Genomic DNA, 15789 nt, shown 5'->3' with positions numbered 1-15789 from the left:
AGGGAAACTCCCCTTGGGCAGACTGGCCACTCAGAACTCAGTCATCTGATCCCATCATGGGAACAACCACACAGAACTGGGGTCCAGCCAAGTTGACACACAGCTCCAACTATCACAGACATCAAGGAATTTATTATGTGAAAAGGGAAGTAACATAGAATACATACATACAAATATAATAAAACATAGTTTATGATAAATATCATAAGAAACATGCAACATGTTTAGGGGATTGAGAGAGAGAAGGTCCCAAAAGCTTACTCTATCCAGAGAGAGAGAGAGAGAGAGGGAGAGAGAGAGAGAGAGAGGGAGAGAGAGAGAGATCACTTTCAACTTGTGGATTAGGAAAACTGCTGTAGTGCATGGACAACTCCTGATTGGAGATTATGCACATTAAGCATATGAAAGAAAGACTCCCTGACAGTGTCACCTTCTCTGCCTATAGGAACTTTGTTTACTATTTCAGTTGGAATAGAAGGCCTTTTAAATCAAAATACTTCACCTCTCTGCCCTAGGAAAAGTAGGAAACAGCACATTAGCAGAAAGGACTCAGCTCTGCTCTGTATGGTCTTTTACATTGCCTAGAAGTTAATCAAGGTCCAAACCGAGTAAAGGAGAACAGGCAGGAAGGACGGAGGAAGATGAAAGGCACTGTGTAGCAACAGTAATGTGGATAAACTCTATAGTCAAAACTTCACCCAGTTGGATTTGTAATGGAGCTGCTACTGCGTCTTTAGGCCAGTAAAGAAACTGGCTCTGGAGTCAGACTATCTGGGTTTTCAGACTGTGGCTCTGCTACTATCAGATTATGTGACCTTGAATAAGTTAATTTCTTCTTGCTTCAGTTACCCATCTGTAAAATAAGGGTAGTAGTTACTGTTACTTTGTAGGATTGTTTGTTGTAAGAATTAAATGAGGTAATATATACTAATTCTAAGACCGGTGCCGGTCCCATGTGAAGCACTCAGTATATGTTAGCTATTGCTACTGTTTGAAGTGTGGTAGACTTCCTGAGTGTCAGTCACTCATATTTGAATATAAATACAAATACAAAGTACATACGCAGACACAAGTACAAATATAAGTCCTCTTTCAAAAGCAAACTGATTAAAGAGCATTTCATCTCATTATAGGTAACTGAGAATTAAACAAATTTAGTGAATGACACTAGATTATGATGTACCTGATTTGGAATCTGGAGTCTTATGAAAGAAGGGCCATTATCTATTTCATAAGCCTTACTGTCAGTGTGCTTAATATCCTTATCATATTGTCTTTCAGAATTGAGGTTTGGAGTCTCAGGAGGGACTGGGGTCATGCAGATAGGAGCTGTAGAGTGCTGACAGATTTTTGGTGGTGGCTGATATGAGCTATTACAATATAAACTAGGTTATTAGCAAGTCACTTTCATTCCTGAGCCAGTTCATAGAGTTTTCTTCCACCTTCCCAAAATGTATGAAAAATGCAAAAGTAATTCTAGAAACATCTAGTGGCAATGGTTTTCTGTTTTAGTTTTATTATTTTTTTTTTAAATAGAAGGTAAGCTTTGAGGCTTGGGGGTGTTATGTGAATCTTCAGGTGGGGTCATGGGGATCAAAATGTTTGGGATGTATTGCTGTATAGGGAGAGCAAAGCATTTTTTGCTTAATTCCTTGGGAAGACTCACACATGGGATCACAGTGGGTTTAATAAATCATATATCCTGGGGGAGGAACCCAGATGGTGTAAAGCTGCTGACCTAGCCCAGAGAGTTGAGGCATGCTGCTGAAGGCATAAAGTTGGCTGGCTTTTGCGGGCTTGAGCTGTGGCCGTGTCACAGTTTGCTACTTTGCCATTTGTCCCTGTGGATTCTAAAAGATGCAGATAAAATTTTCAAAGGCATAGCTGCCTGTAATTTAAGAATGAACTTGATTAGAAGTCAGATCAAGTGCAAGAAAATGAAAATGTCATTGCACAAGAGAAAAGTGAATAACATGGTAGAAATTTGGTACCTTGAAAAGAATTCTCTATTTTTATGTTTTTAATGTGGTGGTATGTATATGTAAGAAACATTTTCCATTTCCATACTTTTTCCATGTAAAATTCAGTGACATTTATAACATTCACCATCACCACTTTCTGTTTTCAAATTTCCTTAATACAAGCTCAGTGCTCCCTAAGCAATGGTTCTCTCTTTCCTCCTCCCTTCCACCACTCATAACCACTAATAAAATTTAGTCTCTATACATTTCTCTCCACCATTTGTCTGAGTTTATTGTGCTATGGTGGCTTGTGAATTGCTGTAATGCTGGAGGCTGTGCCACCAGTATTTCATATATCGGCAGGGTCACCCATGGTGGACAGATTTCAGTGGAGCTTCCAGACTAGACAGACTAGAAGAACGATATGGCCAGGTCTACTTCTGAGGGTGGGGGAAGGCCACTTAAAACTTTATAAAAAGTAGGAAAACATTGTCTGATACTGTGCTGGAAGATGATCCTTTCAGGTTGCAAGGTACTCAAAATACTACTGGGGAAGAACTGCCTCCTCAAAGCAGAGTTGACCTTAATAATGTGGATAGAGTAAGCTTTTGGGACCTTCATTTGCTGATGTGGCTTGATTCAAAATGAGAAGAAACAGCTGCACATATCCATTAGTAATGGAAACAATTGCACAGAGGATGAATCTAGGAGAATTGGAAGTTGTCAAAAAATGAAATGGAAGACATTAAATATAAATACATGAAGAAAGCAAAGTCATTAAAAAGACAGGAAAAGAAGAGAAGATCAAAATGGATGTTAGAAGAGACCCGGAAACTTGCTCTTGAGTAATGAAGAGTAGCTAAAGTGAATGGAAGAAATGATTAAATAAAACAGCTGAACAGAAGATTTCAAAGGACAGCCTGAGATGACAAAGTAAAATATTATAAAAAAATGTGCAAAGATCCGGAGTTGGAAAATTAAAGGGGAAGAACACACTCAGCATTTCTTAAGCTGAAAGAATTGATGAAAAAATTCAGGTTTCAAGTTGTAATATTCAGGGATTCTATGGGCAAAATGTTGAATGATTCAGGCAGCATCGAAAGAAGATGGAAGGAATACATAGAGTCACTCTATCAAAAAAAAAATTGGCTGATGTTCAGCTATTTCAGGATGTAGCATATGATCAAGAACCAATGGTTTTGAAGGAAGAAGTCCCAACTGCACTGAAGAAATTGGCAAAAAACAAGGCTCCGGGAATTGATGGCATACCCATTGAGACATTTCAACAAACAGATGTAATGTTGGAAGCACTTGTTCCTTTATGCCAATTTGGAAGACAGGTGCTACCTGGCCAACCAACTGGAGGAGATCCATATTTGTGCCAATTCCAAGAAAAGGTGATCCAACAGAATGCAGCAATTATTGAACAATATCATTAATAGTACAGGCAAGTAAAATTTTGCTGAAGATAATTAAAAAATAGTTGCAGCAGTCATTGACAGGTAACTGCCAGAAATTCAAGCCAGATTCAGAAGATGGTGTGAAACGAGGGATATCATCACTCTGAAATCTGATGTCAGATAAATCTTGGCTGAAATCAGAGAACACCAGAAAGATGTTTACCTGTATTTTATTGACTATGCAAAGGCCTTTGACTGTGTAGATCATAACAAATTATGGATAACCTTGTGAAGAATAGGAATTCTGGAACACTTAACTGTGCTCTTGAGGAACCTGTACATAGACCAAGAAGCAGTCATTCAAACAGAACAAGGTGATACTGCATGGTTTAAAATCAGGAGAAGTGTGAGTCAGGGTTGTGTTCTTTCACTACACTTGTACAAACTGTATAACTGAGCAAATTATCCCAGAAGCTGGGCTATGTGAAAAATAATGTGCCATTAGGATTGAGGGAAGACTGCTTAACAACCTGAGGTATACAGATGATGCAATTTTGCTTGCTGAAAGTGAAGAAGATGAAGAACTTACTGATGAAGATCAAATACTAAAGCCTTTAGCATGGATTATATCTCAATGTAAAGAAAACAAAAATCATCGCAATTGGACCCATAAGCAACATCATGATAAATGGAGAAAAGATAGAAGTTATCAAGAACTTCATTTTACTTGGATCCACAATCAAAGCCTATGGACGTAGCAGTCAAGAAATGAAATGACTTATCGCCTTGGGGAAATCTGTTGCAAAAGACCTCTCTGAAGTGTTGAAGAGCAAAGATGTCACTTTGAAGACTAAGGTATATTTAACCCAAGGCATTTGACTGCTAATCAGAGGGCTGGTGGTTCAAACCCACTAGCCACACCTCGGAAGGAAGATTGGGCAATCTACTTCTGTAGTGATACTGCCTCAGAAACCCAAGGAGGGGTCGCTCTGAGTCAGATCCGACTTGACGGCAGTGAGTTTGGTTTTTTTTTTTTTTTCGTATGTATGTGAGTGCTGGACAGTGCATAGGGAAGGCTGAAGAAGAATTGATGCCTTGAATTGCAGTGTTGGTGAAGAATTTTGAAGGGTCATGGACTGCTAGAAGAGTGAACAAATCTATCTTGGAGGAGGTACAACCAAAATGCTCTTTAGAAGTGAGAGTGGTCAGACTTCATCTCACATACTTTGGTCATGTTGTCTGAAGGGGTCAGCCCCTGGAGAAGGATATCATGCTTGGTAATGGGTCAGTGTTTTCAATGAGATTGATTGACACAGTGGCTGCAACTATGGGCTCAATCATGGCAACGATTATCAGGGTGGCACGGGACCAGGCAGTGTTTCATTCTGTTGTACATAGGGTTGCTATGTGTCGAAACTGATCAATGGCATCTAACAACAACAACCACATGCATTTGCCTCTTCTAAATATTTTGTGTCAGTGGCATCATATATTATTGTCCTTTTGTGATTGACTTATTTCACTCAGCTTAATGTTTTCAAGTGTCATCTGTCTTGTAACAGGCTTTTACTTCTCTTAGTTGTGTTTACTTTTTGTCTTAGCTTTTGAGCCTACTCCTTCTCTTTTTGGCTTTAATCTAGTGATGTTAATGTTCAGGAAAAATAGAAAATAGCTGGTTTGAGACAGATGAAAGAAAGAAATGTGGTGCATGGAAAGAAGAACATAGTAGTGTTTCCTCTTTGGTAAAACTATATCTGGTTTGAAGAAAATGGGAACTGTGACATATAGCATTTACTCTACAGGAGTTAATAAACCGATTCAATCCTGGGGACTTTTAGAATGGCCCTTGTATAGGATAAAGTGCATGCTTATTACAGGAAGGAAAATATCTTTTATTACAATAAAAAATGAAAAAGCACTATGCTCTAAAATTTATGAACTTTGATTTAAAAGCACTTCTATAGAAATATGCTGGTGGTGGTTTTAATTGTACATCAAATTAACAGATATATATATCAAATAAAATGCATGTAACTTTGACTTACCTATTTTAACTATGTAATTTAGAATGACCACCTTCTCTTTCCTTTTGTTGAATCAGGCAGTATTTTGTTCTGTTAACAACAGGTTGCCATGAGTTGGACCCAACTTAATGACAACTAACTGCTATAGGTTAGTGCCTGATATGAAAAAGGATCTTGACAAATTCTATTTTGTGTGATTCCCATTTTAAAAAGAGAAGGAAAATTGTGATAGGTTCATAAATGCATCTGCTGCATTACTGAATATTTTCCTGACAGGAGAGAACTTGAGTTTAATCTAGGCACTGATGAGAACTGAATCCTTTGATTACGATTTTAGACACCTGGTGATTGGAAGAATTTTCTACAAGCTGGTTTCTGGCTCTGTACCATTCAAATCTTGTTTCTCCTCTACTAACCACAACTTTTGGTGTCTAGCTTGGCAAGAGGTGTTCACATTTTTATGTGACCTGTGGCCCTGCAGGTTGAGTTGGAATGATGGGCAGAAGAAATGTTCCTGGTTATTTCTACCCTCGAACAACTAGCAATTACTATCCCTGGAAGTGACATCAGAGCCTATATAGAAAAACCACTTAACTAAAAGAAAACATAAATCCCAGCTCAGTTTTCCCTTTCTGGATTCCCAAAATGCCCCTGGCTACTCTGGTGCCACTAAATATAAGGGGAAGCATGATGGAAGGAATACTGGATAGGAAGACAATGGCAGTGATCATGAATGCACATATGGCCATGTGGATACAGTTTGAGGACCACTTCCATGAGAGAGAGAGAGAAGAGAAGAGAAGAGAAGAGAAGAGAAGAGAAGAGAAGAGAAGAGAAGAGAAGAGATAAAGGAAAAGTTCTCTTAAGTCCTGGAATTGAGGAAAACCCTGGACTTAAATACTCAGTATGCCAGAGTCTTCCTATGTCATTTGAAGGGGCAGATTAAATTAGGATGATAATAAAGAGAAGCCACAACTTCAAATAGCTGACAGACTTTTACCTGTTATGTACACCTGGAAAGGCAGTATGTTACCTACAAAGTTATTTTGGTGTTATGTTATACTTGCTCTTTCATTGAAGGACATTTAAGGTAGCAGAATTATCTTTCCTGGAGTTCCTTAAAAGTAAGGTAAACACTAACATAGCTGTGATGTTTTGATTCAGGCCAATAGAGGTCAGATTACTTGACAGACATAAGTCCTTTGATTTAGTAAGGAGAATTCATTCAGAATTCAAAAGTCTTCAAATACACTCATCTGTATAGAAGCAGCAGGATCTCAACCAAGCAAATGACTGAAGGAAAGGTTTGGAAATGTATTTTCCTTTTTTTCCCCCAGTTGTCTTGTCAGTCAGGAGAAGAGATAAAAGGAAAAAATGAAACAAAGCAAAACAGAAAAACTACCCAAGACCCTGAATAAACCTACGTAGTGGGTTTCTTTTTCTTTTTTTTTCAGTGTTAAGGAATGCTTTATTCTTTAATTTTAGAGTTTTCAACCATGGTCCTATTAAAAAAACAACACAAAACAGTTTTACATGGCACTTTCAGATTTCTAAAAATTACATGTTACATGTTAATAGAAAAAGAATGATGGGACCATGTTTTCAAAAGAAATTGCAGCAACTTTTGTACAAAAACACGTAGGTGGTATTGAAAGAGAAACATGACTGGCATTAAGGGGTCCTAAGGTCTGCTTTCATGTCAGCCTCTCATTTGTTAGACGATGTTTCAGAGCTAACTCAAATACTCCCGTTGTGTCTCATTTTCTTTTATCTTCCCCTCTCACTCCAGCCCCCTTTTGGAGGTCAGAGATTCCTTTGAGAATCTGGAGGCAGTCATGGAAGCTGTTCCTCATAAAATGCCCATATATACACAATAGATTTATGTACATGTTCAGAGTTTCATGGTGTCTAGGAACTATCTGTGGACTTCAACTGAGTAAGGTGTTGTTAGGTGCTGAGTATAGTGAATCAGAATGTGACAGTACAAACATGTGGACTTTAAAATATACCATGTGAACAATGATTAGAGCAATTCAGTGTGATTAACTAGGGAAAAAAAGCTTAAGAAATAGTCAATAATGAACTGTCACTCGTATTTGGAGAGATGGTATGTGGAAGGAATAAGTTAGTTCTGGGTGGTTTTAGAGCGACACAAGCCACATGCAGCTATGCGTAGTGCCTACGGCATTTGACTGCTAACCAGAAGGCTGGAGGTTCAAACCCACCAGCCACTCCTTGGAAGAAAGGCTGGGTAATCTACTGCAGTGCCAAAGGAATTAGCAATCCAATTGATGGCACATAACAACAACAAATTAAAATTCAATAATTATTATTGTGTATTACATGATAAAATTTAAAATTAACTTCTTCATTCACACTAGCCACATTTCAGGTGCTCAGTGACCACATACAGCTAGTGGCCATTGACTTGGACAATGCAGATATAGAATATGTCATCGTATCAGAAAGTTCTGTCGGATACCACTGCTCTAAAGTTGTAAACTTTGAACAGAGTGGGTTATGGAAAGGCAGATTTCAGCTCATTGTGGAAGAAAAAGCATTTTAGTAATTTTAACTGTCCAATACCTGTTATGTTGAACTGGCTGCCTCAAAGTATAACTACCTTCCTTTCTGTCACTGGAAGGACTCTAGCAGAGACTGGGTTCCTACTTATTTGGAATGATGTACAAGAGATTCGTAAGAGAACCATGTTGTTGTTGTTATGTGCCGTTGAGTCAGACCCGACTCATAGTGACCCCTCCTTGGGTTTCCGAGGCGATATCACTACAGAAGTAGATTGCCCATTCTTTCTTCTGAGGAGTGGCTGGTGGGTATGAACCACCAGCCTTCTGGTTAGCAGTCAAGTGCCTTAGGCACTATGCTACCAGAGCTCCTAAGAGAACCATGTTGTTGTTATTTGCCATCGAGTCGGCCCCGACTCATAGCGACCCCTCCTTGGGCTTCCGAGGCAGTATCACTACGGAAGTAGGATTGCCCAACCTTCCTTCCGAGGAGTGGCTGGTGGGTTTGAACCGCCAGCCTTCTGGTTAGCAGTCAAGTGCCTTAGCCACTATGCTACCAGAGCTCCCATAGGATGTTTAATTAGAAAGAAAACTCTGAGTCACTTCTTTTTCTTTCTTTCTTTCTTTCTTTTTTTTTTTTTTTTAGGTAAAGTTGAGTACATAGACTCAGAGCCATGTGATTTTGCTCAGGTGCTCGCTATCAGTTAGTGACAGAGCCTGATGTCCACAGGAATCCTAGTTTGGTGCCTTTCCCATTCCCTCTATTGTCTACTGTTTTAACACCAAGGTCCTCAGGTTTTTATTGAACCTGATTTCCATTTCTGGCATTAGCCAACTTTTCTGCTGTCCTTTACCATGCATGACTCATAGGAAAATTACGCTGCTGCCAAGCTGAATTGTTGTATTGGAACACGTTATTCTTGTTTCTTGCTCCAAGACTTTGCCATTGCTGTGTCCTTTATGAAAGTGACATTTTTTCATAGCCTTAATTCTGCTTCTTTTCTTTGTTTTTTTTTTTTTCTTTTCTTAACTCTGTTCCTAGAATACCCAAACTCTGTATCCTAGAACACCCAAAACCACACCATTCCTTCTCTTTGCACAACTTCCTTATTAAAGGCAGTCAAATATACATACTCTCTATGTTTATAATGTTTTGTCTTGCCATTCTGATAAACAACTTAAAGACTGAGATTATGATTTTTATATGTATGTGTGTGTGTGTATATATATTGTCTTCTGTAGAATATAAGTTCCATGAGGGCAGTGACCATAGCTGTCTTTTTTTTTTTCAAATCACATTCTCATTCCAAACTCACTGCCATCGGGTTGGATCCAATTCATAGTGGCCCCACCTTGGGTTTCCTAGGCGGTATCACTACAGAAGTAGAGCTCCATAAAATAAAAAACCAAACCAGTTGCTGTTGAGTCAGTTCCAGTTCTTGGCATTGTCACATGCCCAGATAGAACTGCACTCCTTAGGTTGCGGGATAAGGTTCTAGGTGGATTTGAAACACCAGCCTTTTGATTAGTAGTCAAGCACTTAACCATTTGAGCCACCCAAGGACTCCCTTACCTCCATAACAAAACCCAGAACCAAACCCATCAATTCAATCCAAGTCAGAGTGACCCTGTAGGACAGAGTTGACCTGCCTCATAGGGTTTCGAAGGCTGTAATTGCAGAAGCTGACTGCCACATCTTTCTCCTGCAAAGCTGAGTGGCTGGTGGATTTGAACCACTAGATATCCAGTTAGCAGCCAATCACTTAACCACTACACCACCAGGACTTGTCTAGCACCATAATAGGTGCTTAATAGATATTTGTTGAATGAATGAATGAAATTTTATCTTCCACGGTACCTGGTAATATGCTATGCTTGTAGTGAGTTCTCAATAAATACATTTTCAGGCAAACATTTCTGTTGGCTATAAAAATAAATGTTAAAAATATGAGCATGAGAAAAAACAATGTAAGTAGCTCTGATATGTAGAAAGCTTGGAAATTGTCATTTCCATACTTATAATAAGACAATGCTGAACAAATTGAAAATTAATGACTTTTCTTATACTTGTCAACAGTTGCAGGGCAAGCTGCCACCTTGAAATCTAGAGAGATAGGTGAATCCAGAGTCACAGCTAAGATGTACTTTCCTGGATCAGAAGCAGATGGAGCCATAAAATTAAGGGAACATTTAAATCATAATTTTAATGAATTATTACATGAAGAGATTACAAGAAAGAACAACCATAGACTGATCTCTCTCACAACATAGAGGTAAAAATCCTCAAGAAAATATTAACAAATTGAATATTAACAAAATGAAAAGAATTATACACCATGACTAAATGGAATTTATTCTAGGTATTCAAAGCTGGTACAGTATTTAAAAATCAGTATGAATCCATGTCATCAACAAACTATAGAGGGAAAATATTATTACATCAATTGGTGAAGAGAAGCATTTGACAAAATCCAACAACCATTCATGATAAATTTTTTCACAGTCTAGGAATACAGTGAAACTTTCTCAACTTGATAAAGAATATCTATGAAAAATCTACTTTTTCCCTTAAAATCAGGGACAAGGCAAAGATTTATTCTCTCATCTATCACTCCTATTCAGCATCATGTTGGAGTCTTAGCTAGTGTAATAAGAAAAGAAAAGAAGAGAGAGAGAGATTGGAAAATAAGAATAAAAACTGCCTTTATTCATAGATGACAATGTTGCCTATGTAGAAAATCCCAACGAATCACGCCCCCCCCTCCAAATTTCCTCAAACTAATAAACATATATAATAAGGTTGCGGGATACATGGTTAATATACAAAAGTCAATAGTTTTCCTGTATATCAGCAATGAACAATTGGAATTTGAAGTTTAAAAACAGTATCATTCGTAATTTTTTTTTGTTGTTATGTGTAGCACCACAAAAATGAAATACTTAGGTATCAAACTAGCAAAATATGTATAGGAGTCTATATGCAGAAAAGTATAAAACTCTGATGAAAGATGCAAAGATTTAACAAAATGGAGACTATTCCATGTTCTTGGAGTGGAAAACTTAATATTGGTTCAGTTCTTCCCAAAATGTAATACCAATCATGATCTAAGAAAGCTATTTTATAGTTACCAACAAACTGGTTCTGAAATTGATATGGAAAGGTGAAAGACCTACAACATCTTGTGCTGTACTGAAGAAGAGTAATGGCATTGGAGAATTCACACTGCTTGATTTTAATACTTAATTTAAAGCTAATTTCTAATTTAAACTTCTCAAAACAGTGTTGATCAAAGAATAGACACATACACACACATATATGGAGTAGATTAGAGAGCCCAGATATAGACCCACACCAATGTAGGCAGCTGATCTTTGACAAAGAAGCAAAGGCGATTCAGTGGTGATAATATCTTCAATAAAGTACTGGAACAATGAGATGTCCAGAGTCTACACAGACAATCTTGTCATCTGTGAATAAGACAGCTTTAAGAATCTATACACAGACTTTATACATTTCACAAAAAATTCCTTCCAAATGAATCATAGACCAAAAAGTAAAATACAAAACAATAAAGTTTCCAGAAGAAAACATAGGAGAAAATCTCGGTGACCTGGGTCTGACAGTGAATTTTAGATAGAATACCAAAGCATGATATATGAAAAAACATTGATTACTTGTAATTTATTAAAGTCCAAAACTTGTGCCCCATAAAAGATACTATTTAGAGAATGAAAAGACAAGCCACAGACTGGGAGAAAATATTTGCAAAACACATATTTGACAAAGGACTTGTATCCAAAATGTACAAAGAATTCTTAAAACTCAATTACAATAATAAATGGACAAAAAATCTGAACAGATATCTGATCAAAGAAGATACACACATAAATTATATGTAAAGAAGTTCAACATCATTTATCATTAGGGAACTGTGAAGTAAAATAACAATGAGAAACCACAACACCTATCAGAGAGCTAAAGTCCAGAACACTGATGATACTAATTGCTAGTGAGAGTGACCAGCAACAAGAATGAACTTTCATCCATTGATGGTAGAAAGGCAAGAGTGTATATTGAAATACATTTTGGCAGTTTGTTAAAAAGCTAAAAATAATCTTACCATACATTCCAGCAGTTATGCTTGTAGGTATTTATGTACTCTACTGATTTGGAAATTTATGTCCACAAAAAAAACCTGCATGTGCATGTTCATAATGGCTTTATTCAAAATTGCCCCAAACTGGAAGCAACCAAGGTGTCCTTCAGTAGATGAATAAATACCCTTTGGTATATCCATACAAAATGTATATAAATGGGAGAGAAGAGACAATCTGCCATGCAGAATCCAAATAAATTATTAGATTCTCTGCCCTCAGGAGGTGGAACATAGCTCTCCACTATGGGCTGTGCATAGTGTCTTTGTTTACAGCAGACAGTATGGAAAGGGGAAAAAGTAATTTTACTATGAGAAATCTGAGTACCTTTACCAGATGATCAAGGTTAACATCAGCAGTGATAAGTCATGTTGATATTACATACTCTTGCTGTGTTGTGATTAGAATGGCATTTTACCCCTGGGTCTTCCTTCCCAAAATAGAACCTCAGTTTAGCAAACAGCTCATGCTCTAGGCTGCTAATCCAAAGGTTGGAGGTTCGAATCCACCCAGGTACACCCTGAAGAAAGGCCTGACAGTCTACTTCTGAAAAATCGACCATTGAAAACTCTGTGGAGCACGATTCTACTTTGACACACATGGGGTCATTATAAGTCAGAATTGACTTGATGGCTCTATTTGTTCTTCTTTTTTAATTGTGAGAAAAGTGTCAGACAAATCCCAATTGAAGGACATTCTACAAAATCTAACAAATATTCCTCAAAACCATCAAGATCATCAAAAGCAAGGGTAGTCTCTAAGTATATGTCACACCCAAGAGGAATGTACGTTATCCTAGATTGGATCCTGGAGCAACAGCAAAAGAACATAAGATAAAAAAATAAGGAAGCAAAGATGAATATTATTACATACACAATCCTGCAATAACAGTAATAACAACATCTGTGAGAGGATGCATAGATAGATGCTCAAGCTGAACTGAGGTGGGAAGGAGAATGGGACTATACCCACAAATATATATAGGTTTGACAGAAGATAGCTCTACCTATATATTCATGTTGTTGTTAAGGGCTGTCGAGTTAGCTCCAACTTATAGTGACCCTATGTACAACAGAATGAAACACTGTCTGGTCCTGTGCCAACCTCACAGTCCTTGCTACACCTGAGTCCGTCATTGCGACCACTGTGTCAGTTCATCTCGTTGAGTGCTTTCCCCTTTTTCACCAACCCTCTACCAAGCAAGATCTCCTACTCCTACTTTGGTCATGTTGTTAGAATGACCAAAGTAGGTGAGACGAAGTCTGGCCATTCTCACTTCCAAGGAGAATTCCTGCTGCACTTCTTCCAGGACAGATTTGTTAGTCTTTTTAGCAGACCCTGATATTCTTAGCATTCTTCTGCAACACCACAACTCAAAAGCATCAACTCTTCTTTGGTCTTCCTTATTCATTGTCCAGCTCTCACGTGCATATGAGGTGACTGAAAATACCATGGCTTGGATTAGGCTCCTTCAAAGAGTATCTATGGTAGCATAGTGCCTAAGGCACTTGACTACTAACCAGAAGGCTGGTGGTTCAAACCCACCAGCCACTCATTGGAAGGAAGGTTGGGCAATCTACTTCCGTAGTGATACCACCTTGGAAATCAAGGAGGGGTCGCTATGAGTCGGGTCCAACTTGATGGCACATAAGAACAACAACCACAGTCTTCAAAGAGACATCTTTGCTCTTCAGCACTTTAAAGAGGTCTTTTGTAGCAGATTTGCCTGGTGCAATACATCATCTGATGTCTTGACTGCTGCTTTCATTGGTGTTGATTGTAGAACCAAGTAGTATAAAATCTTTGACAACTTCAAACTTTTTTGCATTTATTGTGATGCTGCTTACATGTGTTGCAAATATATCTGTGAATATAGTAGAGCATGCGGGGGCAAATATATGAAAACTTCTTTGTCAGAACCAAACACCTTGAGGGAATGAGTCACTGGGCATGGGGGCTCAGGACCACAGTCTCAGGAAACACCAAGGTCAATTGGCATAACAGTCCACAAAGACAGTGTTCTGCATCCTACTTTGGTGAGTAGTGACTAGGGTCTTAAAAGTTTGTGAGTGGCCATCTAAGGTGCAACTGTTGGTCTCTCCTTGTCTGGAGAAAGAAGAGTGAAGGAAATCAAAGACACAAAAATGTATAATGTATGAATATTGGTTAATCCAAAGGACCAGTGGACCATGTGAACCCCAGCCTCCATGACCCTGAAACCAGAAGAATGAGATGGTACTCGGCTACCACTACTGACCACTGAGATCACAATAGGAGGTACTGGATAGAGTGGGAGAAGAATGTGGAACAAAACTCCAAATCATGAAAAAAAAAGAAAAAAACAAAAAGACCAGGTTTACTGGTCTAATGAAGACTGGTGGAACTTCCAAGACTGTGTGGCCCTTAGATACTCTTCAAGCCAGGAACTGAACTCACCCTCACAGCTCAACTTTAAGCCAAATGATAGACAAGCCTATAAGGTGAACGATAGTATCAGGAAGGTAGGTGCTCATTAGAACAGTCAACTATATGAGATCAGAAGGGTAGTAAAGCTAAGAAGGGATAAAAGTAAGGCAGGCAGGGATAGGAAAGAAGGAATGAAGGGAAATATGAAACACAGGGAGGAAGTGAGAGGTGTCCTACAATGTCGTAGGGACTGCAGTACCTGTCACGAAACAAAATCGGCATGAATTATTGAATGGAAAACCTATTTGCTTTGTAAATTTTCATTCTAGTCACAATAGTAAACAACCCTAGGGAAATCTGAATAAAGTATAACATTAGTTAATAATGTATAAATATTGGTTAATTATAGCAAAAGTGTGCTACTGATGTAAGATGTTAATAGAAGAATCTGGGTATTGGATATATGGCAACTCTCTGTACTATCTTCTCAATGTTTCTTAAACTTTTCTAAAATGTAAATTTTCTTTTAAAATATCAATCTCAGTATACCTACTTATAAAGAGCTCTGATGGTGCAGTGGTTAAGTGCTTGGCTGTTAAACTAAAGGTTGCAAGTTCAAACCTACCTACCAGCTTCTCCAAGGAAGAAAAGACCTGGTGATCTGCTCCTGCAAATATTACTGCCTTGGAAAGTATATGGGGCATCTCTACTCTGTGCAATAGGGTTACTGTGAGTCGGAATTGACTTGATGGCATGCAACAGCACACCTCCATATACATCCATTTGTAGAACTTGTACCCAAGGTCATTATATTGCAGTTACAAGAATTTCTGCTGAATAAAATTTTTGGTATAGCATTCATCTGGTTTCTAGATTGCAGCAATCTACTGTCTTTCCTTACAAATATACGCAAGGACAAAAATGGTCTTTTACATGTTAAAATACTGTCTTCCATACATTTTCCAAAGTCTATGTTATTCATTGTCATTTTACAACATACTATTTAAGGACAAAATATGTCAAGTCTCAAATGAGCAAAAGAAAGGTTCATCTCTGTCATCTACTCCTTGTTTTATCCTCACAGTATGAAGTGCCAGTATAGAGATAGCAATACTTTGAAAGCAGAGTGTCTGGCAAAAACTGCATTTTGCAGTGGTGCCATCCAAACTCTGGGGAGTTCTGTTATTCATAAATCTCTGTGGTGCATTCATGCATTAAGGGGAAGAGCCTTGCTGCTTTCTCATCCTGACAGAGGAGAATGTTGCCATGACAGCTTTTAGGAGAATGGAGATGCTGTAAAGGGCATCCATACCAAATAGAG

The sequence above is a fragment of the Orycteropus afer genome, unplaced genomic scaffold (assembly GCF_000298275.1).
Source record: "Orycteropus afer afer isolate SDZICR_OR568_19922 unplaced genomic scaffold, OryAfe1.0 scaffold00097, whole genome shotgun sequence".
Taxonomy (NCBI): Eukaryota; Metazoa; Chordata; class Mammalia; order Tubulidentata; family Orycteropodidae; genus Orycteropus; species Orycteropus afer.
This window is presented reverse-complemented; position numbering follows the sequence as displayed.